Below are 12,508 nucleotides of genomic sequence, written 5' to 3' on the forward strand. Positions count from 1 at the left end.
GTTATCTATATAGAGGTCATTGTACAGGGAGGGGGAGGAGATAAGCTGTGACATCATCTATTGTCAGTAGTGATGTAATGATGGGTCAGTGTTATCTATATAGAGGTCATTGTACAGGGAGGAGGAGGCAATAAGCTGTAACATCATCTATTGTCAGTAGTGATGTAATGATGGGTCAGTGTTATCTATATAGAGGTCATTGTACAGGGAGGGGGAGGAGATAAGCTGTGACATCATCTATTGTCAGTAGTGATGTAATGATGGGTCAGTGTTATCTATATAGAGGTCATTGTACAGGGAGGAGGAGGAGATAAGCTGTGACATCATCTATTGTCAGTAGTTATGTAATGATGGGTCAGTGTTATCTATATAGAGGTCATTGTACAGGGAGGAGGAGGAGATAAGCTGTGACATCATCTATTGCCTGTAGTGATGTAATGTTGGGTCAGTGTTATCTATATAGAGGTCATTGTACAGGGAGGGGGAGGGGATCAGCTGTGACATCATCTATTGTCAGTAGTGATGTAATGATGGGTCAGTGTTATCTATATAGAGGACATTGTACAGGGAGGGGGAGGAGATAAGCTGTGACATCATCTATTGTCAGTAGTGATGTAATGATGGGTCAGTGTTATCTATATAGAGGTCATTGTACAGGGAGGGGGAGGAGATAAGCTGTGACATCATCTGTTGTCAGTAGTGATGTAATGATGGGTCAGTGTTATCTATATAGAGAACATTGTACAGGGAGAGGGAGGAGATAAGCTGTGACATCATCTATTGTCAGTAATGATGTAATGATGGGTCAGTGTTATCTATATAGAGGTCATTGTACAGGGAGGAGGAGGAGATAAGCTGTGACATCATCTATTGTCAGTAGTGATGTAATGATGGGTCAGTGTTATCTATATAGAGGACATTGTACAGGGAGGGGGAGGAGATAAGCTGTGACATCATCTATTGTCAGTAGTGATGTAATGATGGGTCAGTGTTATCTATATAGAGGCCATTGTACAGAGAGGGGGAGGAGATAAGCTGTGACATCATCTATGGTCAGTAGTGATGTAATGATGGGTCAGTGTTATCTATATAGAGGTCATTGTACAGGGAGGGGGAGGGGATCAGCTGTGACATCATCTATTGTCAGTAGTGATGTAATGATGGGTCAGTGTTATCTATATAGAGGACATTGTACAGGGAGGGGGAGGAGATAAGCTGTGACATCATCTATTGTCAGTAGTGATGTAATGATGGGTCAGTGTTATCTATATAGAGGCCATTGTACAGGGAGGGGGAGGAGATAAGCTGTGACATCATCTATTGTCAGTAGTGATGTAATGATGGGTCAGTGTTATCTATATAGAGGCCATTGTACAGAGAGGGGGAGGAGATAAGCTGTGACATCATCTATGGTCAGTAGTGATGTAATGATGGGTCAGTGTTATCTATATAGAGGTCATTGTACAGGGAGGGGGAGGGGATCAGCTGTGACATCATCTATTGTCAGTAGTGATGTAATGATGGGTCAGTGTTATCTATATAGAGGACATTGTACAGGGAGGGGGAGGAGATAAGCTGTGACATCATCTATTGTCAGTAGTGATGTAATGATGGGTCAGTGTTATCTATATAGAGGTCATTGTACAGGGAGGGGGAGGGGATCAGCTGTGACATCATCTATTGTCAGTAGTGATGTAATGATGGGTCAGTGTTATCTATATAGAGGACATTGTACAGGGAGGGGGAGGAGATAAGCTGTGACATCATCTATTGTCAGTAGTGATGTAATGATGGGTCAGTGTTATCTATATAGAGGTCATTGTACAGGGAGGGGGAGGAGATAAGCTGTGACATCATCTATTGTCAGTAGTGATGTAATGATGGGTCAGTGTTATCTATATAGAGGTCATTGTACAGGGAGGAGGAGGCAATAAGCTGTGACATCATCTATTGTCAGTAGTGATGTAATGATGGGTCAGTGTTATCTATATAGAGGTCATTGTACAGGGAGGGGGAGGAGATAAGCTGTGACATCATCTATTGTCAGTAGTGATGTAATGATGGGTCAGTGTTATCTATATAGAGGTCATTGTACAGGGAGGAGGAGATAAGCTGTGACATCATCTATTGTCAGTAGTTATGTAATGATGGGTCAGTGTTATCTATATAGAGGTCATTGTACAGGGAGGAGGAGGAGATAAGCTGTGACATCATCTATTGCCTGTAGTGATGTAATGTTGGGTCAGTGTTATCTATATAGAGGTCATTGTACAGGGAGGGGGAGGGGATCAGCTGTGACATCATCTATTGTCAGTAGTGATGTAATGATGGGTCAGTGTTATCTATATAGAGGACATTGTACAGGGAGGGGGAGGAGATAAGCTGTGACATCATCTATTGTCAGTAGTGATGTAATGATGGGTCAGTGTTATCTATATAGAGGTCATTGTACAGGGAGGGGGAGGAGATAAGCTGTGACATCATCTATTGTCAGTAGTGATGTAATGATGGGTTAGTGTTATCTATATAGAGGTCATTGTACAGGGAGGGGGAGGAGATAAGCTGTGACATCATCTATTGTCAGTAGTGATGTAATGATGGGTCAGTGTTATCTATATAGAGGTCATTGTACAGGGAGGGGGAGGAGATAAGCTGTGACATCATCTATTGTCAGTAGTGATGTAATGATGGGTCAGTGTTATCTATATAGAGGCCATTGTACAGAGAGGGGGAGGAGATAAGCTGTGACATCATCTATGGTCAGTAGTGATGTAATGATGGGTCAGTGTTATCTATATAGAGGTCATTGTACAGGGAGGGGGAGGGGATCAGCTGTGACATCATCTATTGTCAGTAGTGATGTAATGATGGGTCAGTGTTATCTATATAGAGGACATTGTACAGGGAGGGGGAGGAGATAAGCTGTGACATCATCTATTGTCAGTAGTGATGTAATGATGGGTCAGTGTTATCTATATAGAGGCCATTGTACAGGGAGGGGGAGGAGATAAGCTGTGACATCATCTATTGTCAGTAGTGATGTAATGATGGGTCAGTGTTATCTATATAGAGGCCATTGTACAGAGAGGGGGAGGAGATAAGCTGTGACATTATCTATGGTCAGTAGTGATGTAATGATGGGTCAGTGTTATCTATATAGAGGTCATTGTACAGGGAGGGGGAGGGGATCAGCTGTGACATCATCTATTGTCAGTAGTGATGTAATGATGGGTCAGTGTTATCTATATAGAGGACATTGTACAGGGAGGGGGAGGAGATAAGCTGTGACATCATCTATTGTCAGTAGTGATGTAATGATGGGTCAGTGTTATCTATATAGAGGTCATTGTACAGGGAGGGGGAGGGGATCAGCTGTGACATCATCTATTATCAGTAGTGATGTAATGATGGGTCAGTGTTATCTATATAGAGGACATTGTACAGGGAGGGGGAGGAGATAAGCTGTGACATCATCTATTGTCAGTAGTGATGTAATGATGGGTCAGTGTTATCTATATAGAGGTCATTGTACAGGGAGGGGGAGGAGATAAGCTGTGACATCATCTATTGTCAGTAGTGATGTAATGATGGGTCAGTGTTATCTATATAGAGGTCATTGTACAGGGAGGAGGAGGAGATAAGCTGTGACATCATCTATTGTCAGTAGTTATGTAATGATGGGTCAGTGTTATCTATATAGAGGTCATTGTACAGGGAGGAGGAGGAGATAAGCTGTGACATCATCTATTGCCTGTAGTGATGTAATGTTGGGTCAGTGTTATCTATATAGAGGTCATTGTACAGGGAGGGGGAGGGGATCAGCTGTGACATCATCTATTGTCAGTAGTGATGTAATGATGGGTCAGTGTTATCTATATAGAGGACATTGTACAGGGAGGGGGAGGAGATAAGCTGTGACATCATCTATTGTCAGTAGTGATGTAATGATGGGTCAGTGTTATCTATATAGAGGTCATTGTACAGGGAGGGGGAGGAGATAAGCTGTGACATCATCTGTTGTCAGTAGTGATGTAATGATGGGTCAGTGTTATCTATATAGAGAACATTGTACAGGGAGAGGGAGGAGATAAGCTGTGACATCATCTATTGTCAGTAATGATGTAATGATGGGTCAGTGTTATCTATATAGAGGTCATTGTACAGGGAGGAGGAGGAGATAAGCTGTGACATCATCTATTGTCAGTAGTGATGTAATGATGGGTCAGTGTTATCTATATAGAGGACATTGTACAGGGAGGGGGAGGAGATAAGCTGTGACATCATCTATTGTCAGTAGTGATGTAATGATGGGTCAGTGTTATCTATATAGAGGCCATTGTACAGAGAGGGGGAGGAGATAAGCTGTGACATCATCTATGGTCAGTAGTGATGTAATGATGGGTCAGTGTTATCTATATAGAGGTCATTGTACAGGGAGGGGGAGGGGATCAGCTGTGACATCATCTATTGTCAGTAGTGATGTAATGATGGGTCAGTGTTATCTATATAGAGGACATTGTACAGGGAGGGGGAGGAGATAAGCTGTGACATCATCTATTGTCAGTAGTGATGTAATGATGGGTCAGTGTTATCTATATAGAGGCCATTGTACAGGGAGGGGGAGGAGATAAGCTGTGACATCATCTATTGTCAGTAGTGATGTAATGATGGGTCAGTGTTATCTATATAGAGGCCATTGTACAGAGAGGGGGAGGAGATAAGCTGTGACATCATCTATGGTCAGTAGTGATGTAATGATGGGTCAGTGTTATCTATATAGAGGTCATTGTACAGGGAGGGGGAGGGGATCAGCTGTGACATCATCTATTGTCAGTAGTGATGTAATGATGGGTCAGTGTTATCTATATAGAGGACATTGTACAGGGAGGGGGAGGAGATAAGCTGTGACATCATCTATTGTCAGTAGTGATGTAATGATGGGTCAGTGTTATCTATATAGAGGTCATTGTACAGGGAGGGGGAGGGGATCAGCTGTGACATCATCTATTGTCAGTAGTGATGTAATGATGGGTCAGTGTTATCTATATAGAGGACATTGTACAGGGAGGGGGAGGAGATAAGCTGTGACATCATCTATTGTCAGTAGTGATGTAATGATGGGTCAGTGTTATCTATATAGAGGTCATTGTACAGGGAGGGGGAGGAGATAAGCTGTGACATCATCTATTGTCAGTAGTGATGTAATGATGGGTCAGTGTTATCTATATAGAGGTCATTGTACAGGGAGGAGGCAATAAGCTGTGACATCATCTATTGTCAGTAGTGATGTAATGATGGGTCAGTGTTATCTATATAGAGGTCATTGTACAGGGAGGGGGAGGAGATAAGCTGTGACATCATCTATTGTCAGTAGTGATGTAATGATGGGTCAGTGTTATCTATATAGAGGTCATTGTACAGGGAGGAGGAGGAGATAAGCTGTGACATCATCTATTGTCAGTAGTTATGTAATGATGGGTCAGTGTTATCTATATAGAGGTCATTGTACAGGGAGGAGGAGGAGATAAGCTGTGACATCATCTATTGCCTGTAGTGATGTAATGTTGGGTCAGTGTTATCTATATAGAGGTCATTGTACAGGGAGGGGGAGGGGATCAGCTGTGACATCATCTATTGTCAGTAGTGATGTAATGATGGGTCAGTGTTATCTATATAGAGGACATTGTACAGGGAGGGGGAGGAGATAAGCTGTGACATCATCTATTGTCAGTAGTGATGTAATGATGGGTCAGTGTTATCTATATAGAGGTCATTGTACAGGGAGGGGGAGGAGATAAGCTGTGACATCATCTATTGTCAGTAGTGATGTAATGATGGGTTAGTGTTATCTATATAGAGGTCATTGTACAGGGAGGGGGAGGAGATAAGCTGTGACATCATCTATTGTCAGTAGTGATGTAATGATGGGTCAGTGTTATCTATATAGAGGTCATTGTACAGGGAGGAGGAGGAGATAAACTGTGACATCATCTATTGTCAGTAGTTATGTAATGATGGGTCAGTGTTATCTATATAGAGGTCATTGTACAGGGAGGAGGAGGAGATAAGCTGTGACATCATCTATTGTCAGTAGTGATGTAATGATGGGTCAGTGTTATCTATATAGAGGTCATTGTACAGGGAGGGGGAGGAGATAAGCTGTGACATCATCTATTGCCTGTAGTGATGTAATGATGGGTCAGTATTATCTATATAGAGGTCATTGTACAGGGAGGGGGAGGAGATAAGCTGTGACATCATCTATTGTCAGTAGTGATGTAATGATGGGTCAGTGTTATCTATATAGAGGTCATTGTACAGGGAGGAGGAGGCAATAAGCTGTGACATCATCTATTGTCAGTAGTGATGTAATGATGGGTCAGTGTTATCTATATAGAGGTCATTGTACAGGGAGGGGGAGGAGATAAGCTGTGACATCATCTATTGCCTGTAGTGATGTAATGTTGGGTCAGTGTTATCTATATAGAGGTCATTGTACAGGGAGGGGGAGGGGATCAGCTGTGACATCATCTATTGTCAGTAGTGATGTAATGATGGGTCAGTGTTATCTATATAGAGGACATTGTACAGGGAGGGGGAGGAGATAAGCTGTGACATCATCTATTGTCAGTAGTGATGTAATGATGGGTCAGTGTTATCTATATAGAGGTCATTGTACAGGGAGGGGGAGGAGATAAGCTGTGACATCATCTATTGTCAGTAGTGATGTAATGATGGGTTAGTGTTATCTATATAGAGGTCATTGTACAGGGAGGGGGAGGAGATAAGCTGTGACATCATCTATTGTCAGTAGTGATGTAATGATGGGTCAGTGTTATCTATATAGAGGTCATTGTACAGGGAGGAGGAGGAGATAAGCTGTGACATCATCTATTGTCAGTAGTTATGTAATGATGGATCAGTGTTATCTATATAGAGGTCATTGTACAGGGAGGAGGAGGAGATAAGCTGTGACATCATCTATTGCCTGTAGTGATGTAATGATGGGTCAGTGTTATCTATATAGAGGTCATTGTACAGGGAGGGGGAGGAGATAAGCTGTGACATCATCTATTGCCTGTAGTGATGTAATGATGGGTCAGTATTATCTATATAGAGGTCATTGTACAGGGAGGGGGAGGAGATAAGCTGTGACATCATCTATTGTCAGTAGTGATGTAATGATGGGTCAGTGTTATCTATATAGAGGTCATTGTACAGGGAGGAGGAGGCAATAAGCTGTTACATCATCTATTGTCAGTAGTGATGTAATGATGGGTCAGTGTTACCTATATAGAGGTCATTGTACAGGGAGGGGGAGGAGATAAGCTGTGACATCATCTATTGTCAGTAGTGATGTAATGATGGGTCAGTGTTATCTATATAGAGGTCATTGTACAGGGAGGGGAAGGAGATAAGCTGTGACATCATCTATTGTCAGTAGTGATGTAATGATGGGTCAGTGTTATCTATATAGAGGTCATTGTACAGGGAGTGGGAGGAGATAAGCTGTGACATCATCTATTGTCAGTAGTGATGTAATGATGGGTCAGTGTTATCTATATAGAGGTCATTGTACAGGAGGGGGAGGAGATAAGCTGTGACATCATCTATTGTCAGTAGTGATGTAATGATGGGTCAGTGTTATCTATATAGAGGTCATTGTACAGGGAGGGGGAGGGGATCAGCTGTGACATCATCTATTGTTAGTATTGATGTAATGATGGGTCAGTGTTATCTATATAGAGGACATTGTACAGGGAGGGGGAGGAGATAAGCTGTGACATCATCTATTGTCAGTAGTGATGTAATGATGGGTCAGTGTTATCTATATAGAGGTCATTGTACAGGGAGGGGGAGGAGATAAGCTGTGACATCATCTATTGTCAGTAGTGATGTAATGATGGGTTAGTGTTATCTATATAGAGGTCATTGTACAGGGAGGGGGAGGAGATAAGCTGTGACATCATCTATTGTCAGTAGTGATGTAATGATGGGTCAGTGTTATCTATATAGAGGTCATTGTACAGGGAGGAGGAGGAGATAAGCTGTGACATCATCTATTGTCAGTAGTTATGTAATGATGGGTCAGTGTTATCTATATAGAGGTCATTGTACAGGGAGGAGGAGGAGATAAGCTGTGACATCATCTATTGCCTGTAGTGATGTAATGATGGGTCAGTGTTATCTATATAGATGTCATTGTACAGGGAGGGGGGAGGGGATCAGTTGTGACATCATCTATTGTCAGTAGTGATGTAATGATGGGTCAGTGTTATCTATATAGAGGACATTGTACAGGGAGGGGGAGGAGATAAGCTGTGACATCATCTATTGCCTGTAGTGATGTAATGATGGGTCAGTATTATCTATATAGAGGTCATTGTACAGGGAGGGGGAGGAGATAAGCTGTGACATCATCTATTGTCAGTAGTGATGTAATGATGGGTCAGTGTTATCTATATAGAGGTCATTGTACAGGGAGGGGGAGGGGATCAGTTGTGACATCATCTATTGTCAGTAGTGATGTAATGATGGGTCAGTGTTATCTATATAGAGGACATTGTACAGGGAGGGGGAGGAGATAAGCTGTGACATCATCTATTGTCAGTAGTGATGTAATGATGGGTCAGTGTTATCTATATAGAGGTCATTGTACAGGGAGGGGGAGGAGATAAGCTGTGACATCATCTATTGTCAGTAGTGATGTAATGATGGGTTAGTGTTATCTATATAGAGGTCATTGTACAGGGAGGGGGAGGAGATAAGCTGTGACATCATCTATTGTCAGTAGTGATGTAATGATGGGTCAGTGTTATCTATATAGAGGTCATTGTACAGGGAGGAGGAGGAGATAAGCTGTGACATCATCTATTGTCAGTAGTTATGTAATGATGGGTCAGTGTTATCTATATAGAGGTCATTGTACAGGGAGGAGGAGGAGATAAGCTGTGACATCATCTATTGCCTGTAGTGATGTAATGATGGGTCAGTGTTATCTATATAGAGGTCATTGTACAGGGAGGGGGAGGAGATAAGCTGTGACATCATCTATTGCCTGTAGTGATGTAATGATGGGTCAGTATTATCTATATAGAGGTCATTGTACAGGGAGGGGGAGGAGATAAGCTGTTACATCATCTATTGTCAGTAGTGATGTAATGATGGGTCAGTGTTATCTATATAGAGGTCATTGTACAGGGAGGAGGAGGCAATAAGCTGTTACATCATCTATTGTCAGTAGTGATGTAATGATGGGTCAGTGTTACCTATATAGAGGTCATTGTACAGGGAGGGGGAGGAGATAAGCTGTGACATCATCTATTGTCAGTAGTGATGTAATGATGGGTCAGTGTTATCTATATAGAGGTCATTGTACAGGGAGGGGGAGGAGATAAACTGTGACATCATCTATTGTCAGTAGTGATGTAATGATGGGTCAGTGTTATCTATATAGAGGTCATTGTACAGGGAGTGGGAGGAGATAAGCTGTGACATCATCTATTGTCAGTAGTGATGTAATGATGGGTCAGTGTTATCTATATAGAGGTCATTGTACAGGAGGGGGAGGAGATAAGCTGTGACATCATCTATTGTCAGTAGTGATGTAATGATGGGTCAGTGTTATCTATATAGAGGTCATTGTACAGGGAGGGGGAGGAGATAAGCTGTGACATCATCTATTGTCAGTAGTGATGTAATGATGGGTCAGCGTTATCTATATAGAGGTCATTGTACAGGGAGGAGGAGGCAATAAGCTGTGACACCATCTATTGTCAGTAGTGATTTAATGATGGGTCAGTGTTATCTATATAGAGGTCATTGTACAGGGAGGGGGAGGAGATAAGCTGTGACATCATCTATTGTCAGTAGTGATGTAATGATGGGTCAGTGTTATCTATATAGAGGTCATTGTACAGGGAGGGGGAGGGGGATAAGCTGTGACATCATCTATGGTCAGTAGTGATGTAATGATGGGTCAGTGTTATCTATATAGAGGTCATTGTACAGGGAGGGGGAGGAGATAAGCTGTAACATCATCTATTGTCAGTAGTGATGTAATGATGGGTCAGTGTTATCTATATAGAGATCATTGTACAGGGAGGGGGAGGAGATAAGCTGTGACATCATCTATTGTCAGTAGTGATGTAATGATGGGTCAGTGTTATCTATATAGAGGTCATTGTACAGGGAGGAGGAGGCAATAAGCTGTGACATCATCTATTGTCAGTAGTGATGTAATGATGGGTCAGTGTTATCTATATAGAGGTCATTGTACAGGGAGGAGGAGGAGATAAGCTGTGACATCATCTATTGTCAGTAGTGATGTAATGATGGGTCAGTGTTATCTATACAGAGGTCATTGTACAGGGAGGAGGAGGCAATAAGCTGGGACATCATCTATTTAAACTTCTACCAGCTGCAAGATTGCTACTCCTTCAACTACCTATAATTGGACCAAACTGTTTGTCACTTGAAATAACAAAAAAGTGAACCTTAGACCAGATCACTCACTAAATCCTATTGCTTCAAATTTTTTTTTATAATCATCCCTTTTCTCCTATTCTTTGCTTCAACCTTTTCTGATTTCAGTTGGTTTCAACTTTCTATGGAAGAACATGGAAACTAAAAAAACTTGTGACAACGCTAACAATTTATGTGTTGGGAAACAAGACAAACAATGTGCAAGGAAGGACTATTTATATGACCTTGTGTGTAATATATGATGTTCTTGCACCATCTTGGCGTTAGGATTAATGGCCATTGCTTTGCTTTATCTGTACAAATAAAGCCTAGGAGCTGGCCTGCTGCCCAAGGAGCCGAAAGTTACAACCCGCTGCCTGCTGATGAGTGAACACTTCTTGGAAGGACTTCCAAAATCCATCCCGTGACTTGAGATACTTGGGGCACCTTGCCAAGGTGAGAAACTTTTGAGGTAGTCATGGTGAAGCGTTGGGTTTGCCGCCAAGGTGAAGGATCTGTTAAGAAGAACATCATGGGGCTTCCTCCATATCTCAAGATTAAAGGGAGAAATTGAATAATAGTCTTGTATAAAGAAGGAGGAACAAAGCCTAAATTACACAGAAAATTTAGGTAAGACTTCTTAAACCACTGACCGGCACCACCTACTGAGAGGTGCACCAGGGTTCTATGGTCCAGTTATGATGTAATCTACTATCATTGACCAAACCTTAAGATAGGTCATCGATAGAAGAGGTTGGCTTCCAGGCGCCCCCCACCAATTAGTAGTTTTTGGGCCTATATAACACCACAAACTAGCATAAATACAGGTTTGCATCTTTTTTTGCAAAAATGTTGGCTTTTGACCCCTCAACACCTACAAAAAGAGTTGATCATCTCCTAAATTGGCACTAGAGATAAACAAATCTATTGGTTTGTAGGTTCAGCAATTTGTAAGGCAACAAATCGAAGCCTAATCTTTTCTACTTCACTTCGGACGATTATTGTAAAATACTTAGGGCATCTGTGCCAGCATCATCTGCTGTCTGAAGGATGCGGCTTAGCTGGCTGGTGTGAACTGTGCCTTATGTTTCTGGCGGAATTGAGACTTATTGCACCTACACCTAGTCCTGTGCAGCTCGGCTATGGCCAAGCAAGAGTTAACCTGCTGGGATAGACAGGCCTTTTCTTCAGTCATCTTAGGCTGCGACTCTTTGGCCACATATATAGATCTTGTTGACACCTTGTTTTCTGCTGTTTATATGACTGACTTAGCTTCCTGTTACTGTTTGCGCGCTATACTTTCAATATCTCTGGTTCTCCAATCTTGGTTTTCAAATCCTTGACTATCCCTTTTGACCCTGATTTTGTGCCATACTCGCTATCTTTGTTATGAACCGGACTCTTGACCACGCCTTTTGTGTTTGTGAGTCTTGTTTTGTGATATAGGAAGGGATTGTCTTTGTGGTTGCCCTGTATCACCTAGGATACCCTGAGTCAAGCAGGCAGGTAACAGTTTTGGGGCCTAAGTTGAGGGCTAGAGTCTAAAAAGCTAGAGGGCTAAGTTGAGGGCTAGAGTCCTCATTCCAGAGATGAGTGAGGGAAAATAAAAGCTTAGGATCTTTTCATGGGAAAAATAGTTATTTACCAATTTGCCTGAACCAAATCCTTTGAAAATTTGTCAAAGCTTCTACAAATTGAATTTTTGATGATTTGCTCATCTTTTAGTAGCACCCTGCTGGCATAGATGGGAGCACATGGAGCATGTGCAGGAAAAAACCTGCACCTTGTCTGGATATGTGCCCCTCATTACGTAGCGGCAGCTCCTGATTATTTCGGCTGTCTTCCATTTGGATTTATGGAAACAACTAGGGATCGTAATGGTTATTGTGGTTTTCTAAAATGGGTAGTCCCTTCTCTATGGCAAAGGAACTTTGGCCCCGTCTCCTAAGCAAAGGTACATTACTCAACTTTACCTGGAATTATGCAAAAGCTGCTGCCGATCCCCAAACTAGATAGTCAAGGACAATAATTGTAATAACAAACA

Source organism: Engystomops pustulosus, chromosome 3 (assembly GCF_040894005.1).
Source record: "Engystomops pustulosus chromosome 3, aEngPut4.maternal, whole genome shotgun sequence".
NCBI lineage: Eukaryota > Metazoa > Chordata > Amphibia > Anura > Leptodactylidae > Engystomops > Engystomops pustulosus.